The sequence below is a fragment of the Symphodus melops genome, assembly GCF_947650265.1.
Source record: "Symphodus melops genome assembly, chromosome: 1".
Taxonomy (NCBI): Eukaryota; Metazoa; Chordata; class Actinopteri; order Labriformes; family Labridae; genus Symphodus; species Symphodus melops.
Window position 1 is genome coordinate 14,822,937 of NC_136691.1, and position 17,494 is coordinate 14,840,430.

At 39.1% G+C, this 17,494-nt stretch overlaps 1 protein-coding gene across 7 annotated transcripts in view; it reads right to left on the bottom strand.

The window, feature by feature from the left end:
* The window catches only part of evlb (Enah/Vasp-like b), a 43,361-nt gene that overhangs the window by 13,174 nt on the left and 12,693 nt on the right, over window positions 1-17,494 (bottom strand). The gene's annotated exons all lie outside the window — the stretch shown is intronic.

A 17,494-nucleotide genomic window follows, 5' to 3' on the forward strand; every position in this document is an offset into this window, starting at 1 on the left:
AGTTTGCAATCTTCCTAAAACTGTTTGAGTGTGCAGAAACACTGTTGTGCGGCAATAAGGTTGCCTGTCCTTAAGTTCAAACTTTAAATTTCACACTATAGACTGATGTGTGTTTTAGCTGTTGTATTGTTTTGCTGTCATTCAATTACTTTCTTTAACAGTGCACTTATCCTGTGTTTAACGAAATAGTCTAATCCAAATGTAATCAAGTGCTTGTCCAGCATCTGATGTTTTTAATGGGATGCAGTTGTTTGTGTCATCCAGTGTTGTCTGCCTGCACTTGCGTCTTACAACCCGACCTTACCCTGCCGGCATCTGACTACGTTTGCCAGCACAATATACAGTAGCTCCTGCTTTTCCAGTCTTTCACTGACTGTTACACAAAAAAACTCATGACTTCATTACAGTCACTATGGCAGCATTGTATAATGGTCTTTCTTGTGTATTTTACAGTATCGCTACAGAGTGAAGGAGAAATTAGAAGATCAAGGTGGATGTATATGACAAAAAAAGTGGATAAATAACATAGAGGAGGAACAGAGAAACAATTTGAATTGTAAATGAGATTAATACGAAGAGTCCCATCTGTGTCATTGCCCTCTGCCAGGCTAAAATTAGCGGATCAACCCTGAGGCTGAGTGAAAGAGCTGCGTCAGAAAAGAGGTGGGAAAAAAGGCGAAGGGGAAAATCTTGGCTTGAAGACTTTAGTTTTAATGCAGCATAAAGAAGATATACACCCACTCTAAAGTTTGAATGCGGCGTAAAGAGCAATATGTGTTCACAAAAGCTTTGCTCAGCATTTTTACGGAACGTAGGCTAGCAGTAAGCTATCCAGTTCTGTCCAATATCCCACCAACCCATAAAAAATGTCCACAAGTACTTTGAATTAGAAAAATGCCAAATGTTGTAATTAAAAAAAAATCCAACACATAAACCCTTGGAAAAACACAACTCAGCTAAGCTAACACGACGGCTTGTTTGTAGCTGCAGTAGTTTAGCTTAGCAAGTAAATTAAAAACAGCAAGAAAGAATTTGTTTGTTTCAGTCACATCTTTACCCTAGAAATATTAGTACTTCTAAGACTATCTGACAGATGTTTATTTCTTAAAGCATTAGTATCAACATATACAGCTCCTTTAAAATCAAAACATATATATTTAGACAAGTTAGCAGAATGTTAAGTTGTTAAGCTAGAATGTAGACTTAAAGCCGAGCTTAGAAAGTATTACCCTTTCTGAACTGAATAACCGCAACTAGGACCCCTCTCACTCCACGTCCATTTACTGCCAACAGGCAGAAGCTACAAAGTCCCTCTGGCCTGGAAAACCATCTACTAACAAATCCTTCGTTTCTTATGCAATAACCACCCTGAATCAAACAAAATAGACATTTTTTTAACAGCTAACAGTCCCCATTTGATGTCTTCACTTTGTGTGGTGTTTTTAAATGTAAGTTTAATTAATAAAATCAGCAGTATACTGTCTGGGTTTGTCTGAAAAACACCAGCTTGTACGTACATACATACTTGTTCATCAAGAGGAATGTACAAAACCCTCTTAAATTACAGTTAAATGAGTTTAGCATTAATTACAAAATGTTAGTAGGCTATATTTTGTTACACTTAAATGCCGACTATGGTAAAAAAAAAAAACTGCTGACCAACGTCAACATTGACCTCAAAGCATGGCTCTGCCATAGTGCAATTTCACAGACCATGGCTTAGGACTCTTTGCCCATTCATATTTGTGCAACTGCAGGTCGAATAAAGAAATGCAATTAGTAACCTTTAGAGTTGGACTGGTTTACTACTTATTGCCTCTAGGCTTAACCTTCAATTGAGTGTTTTATCAAGCTTTTCAAGAAATCCCTGCAAAAGGGCAGATGACCATTGATGACAAAACATTTTAAAGTCAACCTTCATTAGGGAAACATTATGACTGGTAGTTAGGGACTTATACTGGAAATGACACCTGCTTCTTGTCCCTTTCACCATATAACAAACTGAAAGCACAGCAGCAGGAACTCAACTCTAAAACTCAAAGGACCAGAACTCATTCATATAAAACAGTGAAGGAGGAAAAAACTCCACACAATAACCGAATGAATATATTTTAAGCCAGAGGTAAAAATAACTTACTCTCTGCACACACGTTAGTGGTTTAAATGTGCACACACTAAAATCCGCCCTTGCAGCAGCAGGGCAATGAATTGTTTAATTTATTGTCTTTAACTTGTCGTTTGTGTTAATTTTTCAAAAGGAGTTCTTGGCAACTCGCTGAAAATGGCAACAAAGGCCCAGAAGCATGAATAAATGAGGTTCTCAAGCTAAAAGAGACACAAGCAAGGGGAAAAAAATGAAGGCGACAGGGAGATGGAGAGAGAGAGAAGGAGCTGAGGCAGTTTTTCTGACTGACATTTATGGGACACGCATACACAAACACACTCATACATGCACATGCACTCAAACTCAGAAGCGTAGTGCAGATCACTCCACGTCACACCAACTGAAAAATTAACAATCACTCTGCAGGACATGAATAAATCAGCTCCTTGAAGTTACCTTAACAGCACACAAGCTTGAACTCATGAGCACACATAAGCACACACAGGGTCACACACTTTGAATGCCATCCTCTTTGGTTTGTTCATGTCAAATCAGAGATTCAGTAGATTCAAGCTGACAGAGACAGACAGAGAAATCTCAGAGAGCTGCAAAGGAATCTTCTCCTGCAGTCACTTTCACAGAAATGTCTAAACATAGAGCAGAGCGATGATAAGAAATTGTGTAAAAGGTGGTAAATCATTATCAAAGCCATATCTTGACTCTGACAGAATCTCTTTTGCTATACTTATGTACTATTTTAATCCATCTTTAGTCATCACTAAATTACCTTAATCCTGACAACCCAGGCAATGGAAACATAGATGATATACTTTCTACACATTTTCCCTCAGAATAATCCAAAATGTACCACAGATGGTATTTTATATCAAAGTCATATAAGCGTTGGATGTATTAGTGACGTCTTAACCCATTGGTTGGTTTGTGCTCCTTTTACAGCCTTGAGTTCTGGTTCATAGTTGGAGCCATATTATATTTGCCACCACTCCTAAGTCTTCAGAAAGTCTGCAGAATTAAGGTATTTACTGTATGCATCAGTTTCTTGAAACCATGGGGCCACATCCACCAAACATAGGAACTTTAACAAAAGTCAAACCTATCTGCCCAAAAATATTGCTTTAATATATTATAACATGTTTTCAAGTCTGTGCAGCCTTGTTTAATATTGACGATTATTAAAGGAAAATGGTTGGGATAGTTCTAATCAATGCACCATATGGGAAAAAAGAATGCAGGACAAACACTAAAGGCAACTGTGTGCAGGAGAAACACATTTGGTTGTGTTTCAAACAAAGCTTGCACCTCTGCTACTGCTGACGGTGATGTATTACAAGCAGACGTAAAAGAGTTTTAGTCTCAAACTTTTGAACTCAGCTCAGCACTTTGAACAAGTATCCCAGAGTGCCCAGAGATTAGTATCTTAAATACCTTTATCACAAAATAATGTTACCATCATTATAACTATGTTTATGCGTTGGGCTTCTAAACATCAAACCTGTTAAGCTAATGGGTCCATGTGTCTGTCTAAGGTCAGAGTAATGAGGGTCTGGGATGATCAACACATGAATTATTCACCCACACTGCTGATGGCTGCTTCGTTGAGAAGAATAATTATCGCACAAATGCATCCATTCTTTTTTCATCATACGCCTTCAAAGACACACACACACACATACACACACTTCTTCTTTTAGTTGTTCTTTTTTGTGTCTAAAGTCATTGCAAGGTTAAAGGGATGCCAGTTTCAACCAAAATCCTTTTGTTTCTCCTTACACCGAAAAATAACAAAATACATCCAGTTACATTTCACTAAAGTCTACAGTAGAGTTATTAGATGAAAAAAATACTGCTCACACCTGGACCAGTCACGCTATGTCAATTTGTCCAAGTGTTTCGTTCCCCTCTCTATTTCTGCTGCCAAATATCCTGTCTGCTTGCACTATATTTACTCTGCAAGCATCACTCAACTGATTCCGTTTGATCAGCACAACCAAGAGCCGTCACAGGAGAGGGATATGCTTCTAAATCACAGAGGAAACCCAGGAAGGAATCATGCAGGAGAGCGAGAATTAGGGTAGAAAGTACACACAAAAGAAAAAAAACCCTCCCGCCTTGAGCATAATTAGCACTTTGATCTGCTCTCCAACTGATGAACAGCCAATGAGGTAGGTGGAATTTTAATTTAGCATGGTAATGTGCAGTGATGTGCAGCTAAAGATAGGTGGAAATTCACACATATCTGCATAATTTGGTGCTGTTATGTTTGTGAACCAATTTTCCGTTGAGACAAATAAAGCTTATCTGTTTAAAAATGACATAACATGTTTGAGTTTTTGTGCAGTTTTCATTCATTTTGTGCATGATTTTGTGAATGAAAAACAGCCAGAAGGCCAGACTGAAATGTTTTAAATCACTAAAGATCCTTGCTGTGTAATTGTCACATTATGGAGAACAGTCTTTTACCGTCACTCTTTCCCGTCAGGAGTGTTTGTGCTCGTCTCCATGCACACACTCCTGTCACAGAGTTTGTAGCTGCGAGTGTTTGCACGTGTCAGTCTAAGTCTGTCTCTTACACTAATCTGTGCTGTCAGAGGGCCGTGTGTCCACACAGCAGCTCTTGCACCACCCTGCAGACATCACTACATCAAAGCTATAGTGCTGCTCCACTTTCTGCGGCCTCCGAGCTCAAGGCAGCGCTGCGTTAACAACAAAGATCTGCTCGAAATAGAAAAGCCAGCACACGAGTCGCTCCATGGTAATTTGTGTGAACACTCACAGTACATACAGTTTGATATTCACTCTGCTTCAGGTGAATAACAACTGCCAAGACAAGTGAAGCTATAGTTGTTAGTATTTAGAAATATTTCAAAACAATGCTACTCGATCAAACTTCGGCTATATCAGTCTGTTGCGGCATCTTGAGAATTTATCTGCCAGACAGTATCATGGAAAAAACAAACCAAGCAAAATCATGAAACCTTTACATACCCAACAAAGGAAAAAACTTGAGTTACTTGAATGTTGAGCATCTTAACCCATATTCAGATGTCATCTGCTTTTTATACAACCTCCAAGAGGAATTCGGAAAGCAATTTAAGAAAAGATGTGAAAAATAGCAGAGAATTTGATGCCCTTTCTTGAATTGATGTCCAAGGTGCTGCTCCAAGGTAGTACGTTTATACATGTCAACATGCTTACTTTTTTTACAATAGCCATAAACAAGCCACATCTTTACAACCCTTTAAAAGTAAGTAACAAGAAGACAAGCATAGACTGGATATTCTTAGAGTTGATGCAGTTTTGTTGCAGTATTGTTAACAAGAAAAACGAATAACATTTGTTTAATTATTTTATGAAGTTAATTTAAATTTTAGTCTGAGGTAAATTTTGTATTATTTTGGAAATGTAATTGACTTAACCAACCAGCTCACAGGAAGGAAAACAAAACCTCTGATCTTGGTGGATGGATTTAAATGATAATTGACAGTAGCTTTTTTAAACCAGAGCAAAATCAAACAACAAAACTATGAATTCCTCACAGAATGTAACCCTGCCAAAGGAAAGCATTAGGTGATCAAAATATCCTACATTTTATGGATTAGAAAATACAGTGATGCTGCTGAACCCAAAACATGACCTTAATATGTAAACCTCCAGATGACCCCCAGAAACTGTGGAAATAGCTTTACAATCAAAGCAACTTCAAGCTGTGGTCACACGCCGCTGCTGTCAGAGAGGACACATATTTATTCAACCAGCTTTCAGTTGGCTAAATATGAAAACTGGAACTACAGCAATGCCAAATAAAAGCCATCTTGTAAAAATCACTGCTCTGCTGGCTCAGCAGTTTAAGTTTGAGTTAAGCCACTTCTCTCTTGTCACATTCATCTTTTTTAAGTACGTTAGTATATCGAGCCCCTATATTTGAACAAAAAGCACAGAAAATATTTAATGGATGAAACAGCATTCAACTCATGGTATCAAAGCATTATTTTTGCCCCAGCTGTTGCCTTTTATGCACCTTTGTTTTACATGGTTTTGAAATGAAGAGGCCAGTGGATCACAATGTTTCATTGTGTCCCAAATGCAGCTGTTCACGGTGAACGGCCAAATCCAGAGAGTGAGCTGGCAGAACAGTCACCACCACAAATTATGTGTCTTTTTGTCTAACTCGTAACAAAATGTTCTCTGTTTTCTGGGACGGGGCGAGCAAAACAAGGATGCACAATAAGACTTCTTGTATGTGTATTTCTGCCGTGTGAGCATCATCTGCATGAAACATCAAAGCTGCATAAAGCAGGAAGAAGAACAGCTGACAGCTTAAAGATTTATGAGCATGCCGAGGCAGAGCTAGCAGTGAGTCTGAGCCCAAGCTAAACTTCAGCTCTCGTAAAAAAATGGTGCTAAAACTGGCACTGCAACCCAACCACAGGGACCAGTTGGCAAATTGAGGAGCCACGTTGGTAAATGATGTTAATCTTCTGCTCTCACCTGAGTCCCTGGACAAACATTAATCAACTGACGACACATACAGAGAAGAAGAAATCTGTGACAGTTTGTCCCAGTTGTTGCTGCTGCTGAGTTTGTGAAACAGGAGCTTGCAGTTTTGGATGTCAGCCACGTTTGCTCTAAAAAAAAAAAAGTGAATCCACCTTTTTTCTAATACTTAAAAGTTGTAGGCGACATGATGTCTCTGTAGGAACTAAATATTTAAAGAACATTAGTTTTGAAGCTATGAAGAAAGCTAAACATAACCTAAACCTCAACAATGTGTTGTTTAAATGTGACCTTAATGTAGCTTAAATTAGCCAAATAGCTAACTGAAAACCTGCAGATTTGATTCACCTCAACAGCTCTTCACAGATTAAAATGATGTAGGCTTATACACCCAAGTGCCAAGTTTTGTAAATGGTGCAGTAAAGGGAAAATGACAAACATAGGGAAAACAAACTTTGAATATTTATTATGACACTTAAGATATCTGTAATTAATAAAAAACAGTTACTATTTAAATGACTTTCTATCTTCACCTCATCTTTAACAATTCACCATAACAAGATGACAAAAAAAACTTTAAATTGATTTAAATTTAACAAAGCTACAATAGCATGGAATTAATAAAGAGTCAACTCTAAACTGCAGGGAACAGTTACCTGCATCCTGCCCTTTAAAGTTAAAATAAATCAAAATATTGTGTGTGTGTGTGTGTGTGTGTGTGTGTGTGTGTGTGTGTGTGTGTGTGTGTGTGTGTGTGTGTGTGTGTGTGTGTGTGTGTGTGTGTGTGTGTGAGTGAGTGAGTGTATGTCTGTCCTAGGGTATAAATCACAGTATGTTAATACGTAACATGTTTATGTATATATCTGTGATAAATGGTCTTGGGGAAAATAAACTGTCATGCTGGTTAGCAGGCCAGTTACATAAGCAGCTTGCTTGCGTATTTGAGGTTTTGGCAGTGGAGGGAGGAGGTGTAAAAAAAAAAGGGAAGCAGGGAGAGTAAAAAGAGACAGAGGACCCAGAAGAGAGAAAAATGGGCCTTTGCTGACAGCAGATTTTCAAACAGCCTGCCGACAAAAACTCAAACTGTTATAAAACAAACCAAAATGCTCCATTTGCAAAAGAAAAGTCCAAAAATAACCGTCTCTAACTGAATCGGGTTAGTAGTTTTAAATGTGTGGAAAAACACTCTGTCAGTGTGTGCTTGTTTAAATGTCAGAGCTGAGGACAGGTGACCCGACAGAGAGCATCTGTCTTTCAGGGTTTAGGAGCGGTTCAAAGGAAAGCTGTAGTGTGACTCAGTAATACTTATTGTTGGATGACTCCACATACTAGTACTAAAAAACTTTAACTGTGTTAAACTTCATCTCTCTGGACCAAGAGTTTTAAATAATCCCCCCTCTGTCTCTCTGGCCTAATTTGTTCAGGCTATAAACAAGGAATATTAGTACTGTGTATCGATTTTCAACCACTGGCACTCATTTCATTTTATAAAAAGCCATTGTATACTCAGCATGTAAAACTCAAATTATTTATGTTTTTAGCAAAACTAGAGGCATACAGTATATGGCCATGTATCTACCAATTTGGTCCAGCTGAAACGTCCATTTGTAAAGTCATTCATGGTTTCCTTATGATTTGCTGATTTCTCCCTAACACCATGAGTGTGAATGAGAGTCAAAGTTTTGTTTCAGAGGTAAATTTGTGAAATATTGGATGGACGCTGTAAAAAACACAAACAATTTTCAAGGCACCCAAAGGATACTTGCTTTGGTGGACACCGGAATTTTTTCATAGTGTCACCAAAACTTTACAGACTCCTAAAATACATAGCTTCAGACAGACAATGTCACAGTGGATCTTCATCAAGTATTGATTATTTAATGGCAATAACATAGCACATGTAACAGTGTACTATGATGTGACCTCAAATCAATATCACGATTAATTGAACATTTTACCTTGATTACAATTAATAAACACATTTGGGTTTTTTCCCAAGTATTAAAGCTTTTCGAATAAAAGAGTGAATATCTGAGGAACTATTTTGTGGTTATATATCGAATATTTCAGACTGAAATCAAAGCATCACTTGAAATGACAATGAAACATTTTAGTTTAAGGTAGAAATTAACTTCTCTAAAACAAAAGAAAATAAATAACTTCTATCCATCCATACATACAACACTTGAAGCTGAGTCTATGAGGTCCAATAAAAGTGATGCAGCTTTTTAGGTTCGCAATATATTTTCAACATTTTTGCATGTGCATGATTTCATCCACTCCTGTTATCACTGGCATTAGTTAGTCTAGAGCAAAAGAGGCAGAACACAAACCATCCTCATATAATTCAGGGATCATCAACAGTCATCTAACAATGATTACGTTTTTGTATCAATATCTTTGAATAGATATTTGAATGCAAGTGCAGTAAACTCTCTTACACATAGTTTCTCAACAACAATTAGAGTCTTTAAAGTTGCTTGTCAGACAAAGTCAACACAGAGATGAGAAATATCAGAAGTTCTTTATCGCTAACTGCTGGCTACCCCAGAAGCCACGCAAATTTGACCATCCATCTCTCCCAGAAATATTCAAAACCCAAATAAGGAATTAGCCGAAACCCAAGCCTTATACCCTACAATCCTCAAAATCATCAGCAGTAATAAAAAAGCATAATCAGCGATCACTAAAATACTATACTTAGAAATACTCACTCGGAAAAGGCAGGACAAAGTAATTAAATGATTCATGTTGAATTTTTTTAAAACACAACAAAAAACCTAACTGTAGGCATATGCTTCCTCAAACTTCAACGTTACAAAAATGTTTGTAGTTTTGTCCAAGAAATGGAAATTGAATTGATACTTTTTTTGATGGCTGACACTGTTTATCTTTGTGTGACTCTGAGCGTGTGTGAACATACATGTCTGTATTTGAATGCATACCAGAGCCTGGAGACCCTGAAGAGAAGACCCACACGTGCGCGCACACACACACACACACACACACACACACACACACACACACACACACACACACACACACACACACACACACACACACACACACACACACACACACACACACACACACACACACACACACACACACACACACACACACACACACACACACACACACGCACACGCACATACGCACTTGCAGACTCAACTGCTGCAACCATGCAAGAGCACGCTAATCTGTTGGCATGACAACTGGAGTGGAATATTCGCTTGGCCTAGAAAATATGTCTGTGAAGAAAAGATGAATGAGTAGTGAGAGAAAAATAAAAAAAACCCCAAGCAACATAAGCCTTACGTCTGCAAAAACAATACACAATGTTCTGTCTCATCCTCTTAACATCAATTAACCGTGAGAGCTGCAAAGATGTGTTAGTAGTGTGTGAGTATGCATGAGTGCATGGGAGACAAGTCTACTGCTTAGAAATAATGTATATGCTCAAACCTCTGTCCCTTAGCCCCTCAGGCAGACTTCACATTCTGTAAAACCTATTCAGAAATACAGTATTTGCTGTGCCTATTGTATATGTCTGTATTGTATTGTATATTTCTTTTGGGGTTTGTTGTTCCTTTTTCAGACCACTAATAAAGCCTTTACGTGGACGTCTCTGACAGTCCACTGAGGTTAGCCACTAGCCAGGATGGCCAAGCCACAGCCACGTTGCCGTAAAACAAGTCTGAATTTATTGTTTAATTCAAGCTGAGAGCAAGCGAGGGGAAAGTGCAAGGATGAGGTTTCTTTTACTGCTGCTCGGCATGATCGCATAAAGCATTTAAGAGTTTCCTAAACCCAGAGTGCTAATGCTGAGAGTCTGAAAAGAGCAACACCGAAGAGGGGAATATGTTTGGGGAGGGCTGAACATGGCGTTTTAATGAGGGGTCAGGTATTCTCGTCTTTAATGTTTGCCCCATAAGTGCACGTATTATGAAGTATGAGGGATGAGAAAATCTTGCCTTAGCATTAAAGTAGAGTTTTTTAGGTGTGTTGGAGGTTTGACGGAGGACGCTGTGGTTTTGAGCCACATGTATAAAATCTTAAAACTTGTAAACTGCTCATTGTCCTGTCAGCATCATGGCTGCTACACAAGGTCTAAAAAGTCAGAGAGTGTTAGTCAATGTGAATCTATACACACATATTATTTAATGTAAATGATCAATCTGCGCACACTTTTGATGTAAATATTGCAAAAAACGACCAAATGTAAATTAACCCGTGTCACATAACTTTTTTTTATCATGTTACTTCAACATCTTTGGCTCTACAAACCACTGCACTTTTTCTTATTTAGTCTTGAACAAATTTCTCAAATTTTGTACAAAGCAAAGTCTTTGCTTATTATATGTTTATGTTGATATTTAATGTTGTAGCTGTACATATGAGAGCACAGTTCACCAAAGTTAAATTCCTTGTGTGTGTGTGTGTGTGTGTGTGTGTGTGTGTGTGTGTGTGTGTGTGTGTGTGTGTGTGTGTGTGTGTGTGTGTGTGTGTGTGTAAATCTACCTGGCCAATAAAGCCGAGTCGGATTCTGATAAAGATTTAGCAAGCTTGTGTGGGGGTGGGCAAAAAAATGCTACTATTGTCCTTACATATTTTTTCCCTTCTGACTTATCCCGCATCAGTGAAAGAGAAGACGCCAGGCGGAACTGCTGAAATTAAAGAGAGGACAGTGTATTCGACCCTGCTTGGCTTAAATCAGAGAGACAGAGGAGAGTGGAAAATAACTGAGGGACTCAGTGGCAGAGGATTTAAACTTCAGATGGTCCTTTATGTCTCTACAAAGACAGCCAAATCCTCTGACATAACAGAAGCGTCGGCAGAGGCAACACATGGTCCCTGACTGTAAACAAAAAAGTTCAACTCAGTGAATTTAGTCAACCTGACACACTGCTGTAATCTAATGAGGTGCATGAAGACATGAAGATCACATAAAGGGAATACGTTTACATTTTGAAGGCTTATTATCTTCTGTTTCAAAGAGTTAGATGTTAAATATAGAGCAACAGAACATATGAAGTACCACTACCACTGAGGATCTCAGTCTAGCTACATCAGTATCTTCTTTGAAATCACTTTTAAAAACACATTTTTATTGTACAGCCTTCTAATAACCCTTGTTTCATCCATGATGTTTTATTTGCGTTAGTGTTAACTTCAGCCAACTTTGTCTCGGTTGTTTCTCTGTTCTCTGTTAATTCGATGATAAATGCATTGTTGTTGTTTTATTTTTCATGCTTTGTCACATTGGTTTTGATAAGTGCTTCATTAATAAACTTTATTATATTATATAGTTATAGCTGCTCGGCTGGTTATTAGGTCAAAATGTCAAATTCATAGTTAAACAATACACAGCATTAATACATGAAGGAGACCATCATGTATGTCATGTGGCTTCAGCCCTGGTCCTTTAGTACTGGTCTAAATGTGTTTTATAATGTTTTGTATAATGGGCAGCTATATTAGTTGATTTCAGTGCTTTCACCTATAAATAGTTGTGAGTAGCCTAACTTGAGGTTAAGTAAAGATTGGTCTTTGCCGGAGGCAGACTCCTCAAATTGGCCAGAGCTGTCAAAATATGACTTTTGAATTTGCGCAACAGGGTTCCCCTGTACTTCTTTCCAGATCATCAAAAAAGAAGCTTTTTTTTTATGGCCTTCACACGTCAACACTTGCAGCAGACGAAAATAAACTTGTTTGTAGATCCTTCCACTGCAATATGACATGGTAAGAGGAACTGATGTTGTACTTAAATTGCAAAAAGACTCAGAAAGTCCACATATGGTCACAGTCAGTTGCGATAGATTAGCCAAACAATATACAGGACTTCCACCTAATATTATACGAAATACATAATCATGTTATTCTAACATTAGTATGTGACCCTGGCCTGTCTACAAACCCCCCAATTGTGAGAAAAGTCCATCCTCTCCACCTTGGTCCTGCAACACTTTTCAGTAAATGTGTGCTTAAACAGGCAGTTTGGAGATTTTCCCTTTGTGACATCACAAAGGGCAGTAACCCCTCCCCGAGGTAGGTGACACTCCCATAGCTAGTCGTTTGTTCTGTCCTCTGAGTCGGTCTTCTAACCGGAGGTTCACTTCTGCTCCATGTGTGGCATTAAAGACTGAGAGCCCTGCTAGCAGCCAGACATTCCATTCTAGTTTGTTGTTGTGGAAATCTTGATCTCAGTTTAATGAGCATTTCCTGGAAAGTTTCATATTAAGTCTGGAGCCTCTGGCTGTCCTTGTCTACCTGGACAGAAACAATGTGCTGCTGTAAATTTAATATAGGAATCAAACGGTTGAGAATCTCAAGGGCTAGAATTTCCCAATTTATACAATCATGAGCAGAAAAATCAAATGGTTGGGATACTTAAACAGCATACAGTGAGGAGGAGAGAAGGAGGAGAAGAAAGATCGACAGAACGATGTGCGGAGGAGGCAGGAAGATAGAGAAGATAAGACGCAGAAAGCAAGGGTGGCTTTAAAAATGCATGCATCGCCATTTGGAAGAGGGGAACATTTTCCCAGATGAGAGAAGACTGTAGGTTAGAGCCTTGCTGGAGCATTAACCCTCAGATCGACAAAGACAGTCTTACTTCTCATAGGAAAGAAGGAGAGATTAAACGGAAGGAGAAAAGGAAGCTGTGGATATGCCCTGAGGCTCTGCTCTCTCTCTCTGCCCCATGATGCCATTTAACTGCTGCTGCTTACTGTGGAGCCTCACACACAGACAAACAGCTGAGACGTGTTTACATGTGATCCATTTTACAGTTTGCTGAAGGCCACTAGGTTAAGTGCTCTCTATCGCAGACTACATTGGGATCTGATTGTGTGTATAACACACTCACAGGCGTCTGAAATTGGCTGACTCATTCTTTTTTGCAACAGCAGCATAGTGGACATGGTGATTTTAATCGGTCTTTAATCGTGACAGGAATCATCAGTCAGAAGACGCAGCGACCCAGAATATTTGATAAACTTCAAGTAGTGCTTTCCTATGTTTGACATGCACGTGTGGTGGGTTCCGGCTCTAATCTGTCATGCAGTGCACTGAGGGAACAACAAAAAAGCCTTTCCATCATGCCGGATGAAATCCTCAAGCAATAACATACATTACAACAGCTCTTGGATTCATGTCAAAGGCTTTCAAGGTGAAGAAGACATGAAGAAGCTGAAGGGGGGAATCAGCCCGTACAACTGAAATCCTATTTTTGATGAAGGTTATAAAGTCAATTTGATTCAAGCAGACACTTTAAAACTGTCTTTCCTTCCTCACTATATTGTTACTTAAACTTTGTTGAAGATGAGAGTGAGAAGATCACCTCCATGTTTAAATGAGACTAACACTTATTTATTCTGCTCCATACATACACACAAACTCACTCTTCACATGGTCATAAAACATCCTGAGCCATTATGAAATTCAAACATAGAATCCATGGTGGGGATGTGGCCTTTGAGGACAGATTAGCAGCTTCAGTATTAGCTTCCTGATGAACCAAGCGCTTTGATTCTCTTGAACTAAATTGTTTGTGTAGCCAGTAATGACAGTTGAACGAGCCTTAATTATGTAAGCACAGCAATCTTTGGCCAATGTAAGCTGTGCACAAGAATAAAGATGTATGAATGAGATATCAGGGGAAGAGCGGCTATTGGTGCTCAGCTTCTGCAGCACAGCATCAATGGTTGTATTTTGTCAATGTCAGCAATGATTTAATTAGCTGAAAAAACTGGAGCTTTTAACCTTATTCTTCTCTTCCTTTTGTTTGATACAAGAACAATTTAAAATGAAAGAATTACCATTAAAAAGTGTGAGTCCATTCTGTAGGAATGTATTTTAACAGCTGTGATCTCTTCAGAGTAGAGAGCTCACTCACAGAACACAACATATGAACAAGAAGGTTGCTTCTGCTTGTAGCGTGAAGAGTCACTGAAGCAGAAGCCCAGAACCCTTGCTCTGTGTGTGTGTGTGTGTGTGTGTGTGTGTGTGTGTGTTTGTGTACATGTGTGTTTCTGTGCATACATTTAATTTACATCTCTGTTCGCTGCTATGGATTGGTCAGCACTGGTTGTCATGGTTACCTGGCTATACTGTGGCTATACTTCGATCACCAAGGAGCCCAGGCTGCTGCTAATATCCCAGCAATCCTTACAAAGGATTTTCTAAGGCGTATATATCCCACCAAAACCCCAACAAATAACACATTACATATAGTTTTTCCTTCATTGATTCACCCTACTATAATTTAAACCCCATCCATTGCTCTGTCTGTTTCCCTCTCACATTCACAACCTCACTCTCCTCCCTTTGCTTAGCTTGGCTTTTCTCACCATCCCCCCTCTCTCTCCTGGGCTCATATTTTCTCTCCTTCTCCTCTCATTTCCTTCCCATGCCTCTCTCTTCCTTTCTGTCTTCTTTGTTTTTTTTATTTTTCATCTTGAATCCTTTCTTCTTCTCGTTCCCTCTTAGTCACCTCTAATGAGCTCAGCCTGCTAATAATATGGTTAACATAGCTGCTGTGTAACTGTGTCTACTTCCTGTTTGCAGTGCTCTGAAAAAAAAAATCTGCACTGAAATAGCAAAAACTCTCAGTTTATTTATGTGCATTTACTTTTTTTTAATCTCTATCTGCCTTTCAAGTGAGTATTCATTGCATGAAATCTGATTTGTGAAACATTAATATTGCTTAAGGGCCTGGCTGGGTTTTGTGAATACATGTCACACTAAACCTCTTTAATCTCTACAAATGCACACAGGGTTCATATGTGAGTATGTGTTTTTTATGTTTGTGTGTGTGCCTGTGTGTGCATCTCTTACATGTTCGAGGAAAGAACACGAGAGGTGCGAGGCACAGCCGGAAATGTGCGAGACTGTAGAGTTTTTTTTCATTGAGGCAGCAGTACACAGACACATCTAAAGCTGATGTTAGCAGACGATTCCAGTTGAAGGTCACAGTCCGTATTAAGACCGCAGCAGATCAAACCTGTTCAGTAGTTTGTACCTACTAGAAGAATTTGAACAATAACTGGTCTGTGCATCACGCCAATACTAAGCTCGTCTGAGAAACATCATTAACAACATGAACTACTGGAGTATAGAGGAGATATTCTACAAAGTCTCCTTCTCTTGAGTCCCAAAAAACAAGACCTGAGTATAAAGCAATGCAAAATATGTATATTACTAATGAGAGAAAAGGTGTAAATATTGTTATTTTTATTTGATAGCAGCAGACAATAGAAAAAAAACCTGAATGGATAATGAAGTAGTGCTATCATACTGTAGTTGTATGGCCTGGTAGTATATGGAGGTATAATTAAAATAAGTAATAGATAGTCAGTAGTGAGCGAGAGCCTCTTTGAAGGTAACAAACACTAAACTTGACTTGAACCAATAACAGCCATAATAAAAGAGCTGTATTTTTAAGCCTTTCAAAGTCCTAAACTTTTATTTATGAATGCAAAGACTGACAGTAAAATAGAAAACAGTGATTGAGTTGGACTTGTGTTGCCCTCTTGGTAGCTTTCTGTGCAGCTCAACCCGAGCCTCTTTAGACTTTCTTTGCCTGTTGAGAGAATTGGAGAAACCCTGATTTTGAAAATGTCGATGCTTTTTTGTTAGTTTTTGCTGGCTCTTAAAGACCAACAACCTTGGGACAACAGTCCTCTGCACATCTTTGCAGGCTCAACTCTGACATGAAGCCCAATTGTGCATCTCCACCTTCGCATTCCTCTCTTCTTTATAGCTGTCCCACCGACAAAAGGCCAATACAAAAACAACCATCCTCAATATATGTAAGTATCAAATAAAATGTGTGATTTAAAAACACTGGTTTTTGTCATTGTCCTTTCATTGACAAGCCTAACACTCTTATAAAATAAGTGGATCAGTGTATCAGGGTGTATCACGAGAACAAGTACAGCATTTAGGCAGAATAGAGGTATTTTTGTGACTCCTTTAGGCTTTTGAAAATTCTATAGTTAAAATGTAGTTGAAGCCCCAGAGCAACTCAAATAAAGTTCATACATCCTTTTATTAAGCTAGACATGCAGATTCCCTCACTGTCTTTCCCTCTCTTTCTTTTGTGATATCACCCAGCTGGGTACGCCCTCAGACTCTTGTGGCGCCGTCAGGGAGCTCGGCCAGGCTGTAACAGTGAGACGCTGTAGCCCCATAAAGCGGCTCCTGCATGGCACACTGGCCAAACTAAAAGCTGCTTAGTGGGGCAAAACTCTGGCTGAGTCTCTTAAAGCTGTACTAATCAGAGCTGTTAGAGAAGTAATCGCCAAATGTATCACACACAAGATTACAAGGACATCTCAAAACATGAACACAAGGGTGAAGGATGGGTTGAGGATGATTCATACAAAGACAGATGGTTGAACAGAGGCTAAAATAAATATGAATGTGCACACCATTGATGTGAAAAGACAAACATTTCCTTGTGGCTGTCAGACAGCATCATGTCTGATTGTAACATCTCCATCCGGCACAATTACACCTAAAGAAGACAAAGAGCAGTGAAGCTGTTGCACATCTGAGCATGCGCCTTTGAGCAGTCTGCCGATGACGGCAGGCGTCAGCTGTGGATGCAACAAGCCACCCTGACCACTTTCGCTGTTGATTGGAGAGGAAGAGTAGTAGAAAAGGAAAAAGAAAGGCGTATGCACTGAGAACAAAAGAGCCTTTCAGGCGGCCAACCAGAGGGCTGCATTGGCTACAAAATATAACAACACAACTGCTGCACTGTCATCCGTTCTATCCAAACTTGGCAAGCTCCGACCACAGGCCATCAATGCACTCTGCTTCTCTCAGGAGGAGAACACTTTTCTGCGCTGCTAGCTAACACATTAGCAT